A 3,811-nucleotide genomic window follows, 5' to 3' on the forward strand; every position below is an offset into this window, starting at 1 on the left:
TGTCGGTAGTCAATAACGGTAACCGTTAGCGTTTCCATCTTTCTCCGCTTCATTCACCGTCTAAGAAATTAACAGAAAACCCATTTTTTTTTTTTGGCAAAAACCCAACCCTTATTAAAAAATAAAAAAATGATTAATTGGACAATACTGACAAAAGATTTGTTCTCTTATATAATTGATCCCATTGTTTTCGCCTCAATGTACTTTTACTTTTATGCATACAAAAATAATTCTATAATCAAACAAATAATTTTGTTAACCTTAATACTGATGATACTAGGTCTGCTGCTAATACATCCACTGAAAAATCATCATCTTCATTGTCCTCGTCGACTAATTGTAGAGTTTCCATCTGTGGACGTCTCGCAACTGGTTTCTTGATCTTCACAAGAAGAAGAACAAAATAGTATTACATACAATCCTTACACAAAGAAAAGTGAGTTTGTATTAATAATAGAATCGGTCCTGAAATTTCTAAAACTTGAAATAATTACTAAATAATCAATACTTATAGGATTTTTAGTAATTTAAACCATCAACTAAAGTTAAATCGTAAATCAAACCGTCAACTTAAAATCTTGTGAAATAAACCATGATCTTTATGCCAGTTAATATTTTCGTTCCTCTATAATATTTGTCGTCAACAGTTAACGTTTTTCCGTCAATAGTTGACGTCAAAGGTCACGGAGAGGCGAAAACATTATGGACATAAAGATGAAGGTTTATTTCACAAGATTTTTAGTTGAAAGTTTGTTTTACAATTAATCTTTAATTAAGGATTTAAATAATTAAAAATCCTCTAAAAAAGATGCGATAAGTTTTTATATATACTAGTTGGAATTTCATCCGGACTGTCACATATATTCGAGGTGAATGGCTAGAGGAAGTGCACCACATTACTATCATCTTTCCAACTTCCCAAAGTGAAAAAGAACTAGTTTAGATTCTATCATTACATTATATGTCTCTTTTTCATTAAATTATTATATATAAAATATGTATTCTTCCTTTTTTTGTGTGTGTAAAGCAAGACTTCAAAAATGAAAAATATGATTTTTCAAAAGAAAATTATTGAACAAACATAAACAATGTTAGATTAGTTTTTTTTGTAATGTGGAAAACTTTGTTTACTGAGTTAATCAATTTCTTCGTAACAAGGTTTTTGTGTGGATACTTTGTCTATTAAGTATCGGATCTCACTGAAAAAACAAGGGGTCAATGGGATGTGAACATGATCACTCAAATATTTGCAGAGATGAGGTGAACCGGGTTTTAGCCACGAAGTTTGATCTGAGAAGAAGTGATAAGTTAGACAATTTGACATGGAGGAATGAAATATACACTTCACAAAGTGCTTGTCAACTCTTGGAGGTAGTACAAGAAGAACAACACCATGTCCATGTATCTTCTGCTTTAGCCTCAGTTGAAAAAAATAACGGGGGTGATTGGTTGAGCTGTAACTGTAAAAAATTTACTTTAGAATTTAGTCTGTAGAATATTTTGATTTAGTTTTAAGGGATATAGCTTTAAAATTTGCTACAGTTAAAAAGATAGAGCTTTAGAAAACAAAGTTTTTAAAGCTATTTTTTTTTTTACTTTTTGGCTGTAGCTTAGTTTTTTGATTGTAGCTTTAAAAATCAATATAAAGTATGATTGGTGATATTTAGGGTTATAGACAAAAATTAAAATTAAAGTCACTTCCTACGACCAAACCAATCACCCTCAACATTTGAAAAGTAAAGACTTGGGAAGACTCTGAGATATGGCTAATTATTAAAGATCATGCGTCCGTGGTAGCAGAGCAGAATAGAGTTCACCTCGCGTACAAATGAAATTAGTCTTACATTTGCATAAAATTTGCATTATAATTTCTCAATCCATTTTTATTAAAATATTATAATTTATGATCATATCAATCACAAACAAATATTAAGTGTTACAATTGAAAGTGCAGATGCAGTCATTGGTATGTTCAACACACCTGCCAGAACCTTTCCACTTGGCAGTACACTCAGCAGCACATTGTTTACGTTCACAAATTCCTCCTTCAACCATATAGTCAATGCATTGTTTATGTGACTCAATCGTCACTGTTCCTAAATAAATATTGAAAACATATATTAGTATGATCTCAATTATTTTGTTACTAATAAGGCTATGAACAAATTAAACATTACGATGTAAAAGCAAAAATCTACAAATATTGAATAATTTTGAAGTGTAGAACAAACCTAAAACAAGAACAATCATGAAAATACCAAGAATGCTGGTTTTAACCATTTCAAATGATACAATAAGAATGAAAAAAAAAACTGATGTAGTTGTTTTGTATTTGTAAATACAGAACAAGTAAGAGTGTATATATACAAAGAACCTAATAAAAATTGAAAAAGGAGAGTCAATGTTTTTTATTTTAATTAATCAGAGTCAACTTTTAATTAATTAGATTAGATACTTGAAATCAAAACATCATGGTGTGATTGGTAGTTGATTTAGATGTTGTCCACAGTCTTATTTATTTTTAGAACACTATAATCACAACAATCAAACCTTAATTAAAGTCAATTTTTTTATTAACTGTACAAATGATTTGTAGAGCCAAATACTCAAAATGATTTGTATTTCCATAAAATCCTACAGCAATAAATTTAAAACCACAGCAAAAAATCTAAAGATTTTTTTCTACAACAAAAGATTTAAAGCTACAGTCATTAGCAATCAACCTAAATAGGAAAAATATCTAGAAATTAACTAAAAACAAAAGTGATAAGAACTTAATAAATCATACTCTTTATCTTTCATATTAAACGTTGTTTTACTTTATTTTTTTTCATCATTTTATTTTTTCAATACACATATTAAATAATTATCTCAATTTTAAATTTTATTTTTAATTAATTAATTAACAAAACCAAACAAAATAATGTATTAAAAGAATAAATAGAAAATATTATTTTCTCAATTTGTTGGCAAAAAGGTTTAAACGACATTTATTATAAAAACAGATGGAGTAATTAAAAACATTTTATTATCACCGAGCATTAAGTCACTAAATATACATTGACCGTTGATTTAAAATTAAATTTCTAATTTATGAGATAATATAAAAGTAGAGATTGTTTTTTTGACAAAACAAAATTGTTGATTTAACTAGAATGGTTAGTAGGTATTAGTTGTCATTATAAACTGTAACTAGATTTTTGATCTGCGTTTTAAAAGCGCGGAATATTTTTTGTGTTTGGAAAATGAAATAAAAAATGTTCAAAATTTTTGTTAGAAAAATTGAAAATAAGTGAATCCGTCCTACTCACCCGTCTCATTTGAGATCTCATCCTATTTAAAAGTCAATTTCTGTCCATGTCCATTTTATTTTAATATTTAATAAAGTTACATATTAGATTATGATAATTACATTACTAATTTTAGACCCTTTTAAACTTTTTTAAAGCATTTTACATTATAAAACTAGGGTCGGCCCGGGCTACGCCCGGGATTTTCCTATAGTTTTTATATGTTGGGTATATATAAAAACGAATTTTTAATATAATACTTGTTATTTTTTTTACTAACCGCTATTATATAACATAATGAGAAAAACGAATAATTAATGTATTAAATCTTAGTTATGGTCTGAATAATTTTATCTTGCTTATTTAAAGTTTAATGTAAAATAATTGTTAAAGATACACTAATTAAGTTTTACTTTGGTTTTAGAACCAATAATTTCATAATTTTTAAGGGTCTTAGAATACTTGTCTTTTGAAGTGTTTTTTTTCAATCTATCCTACAGATATTTTGATTTACTTGTATC

Source organism: Raphanus sativus, chromosome 5, assembly GCF_000801105.2.
Source record: "Raphanus sativus cultivar WK10039 chromosome 5, ASM80110v3, whole genome shotgun sequence".
Classification (NCBI taxonomy): Eukaryota; Viridiplantae; Streptophyta; class Magnoliopsida; order Brassicales; family Brassicaceae; genus Raphanus; species Raphanus sativus.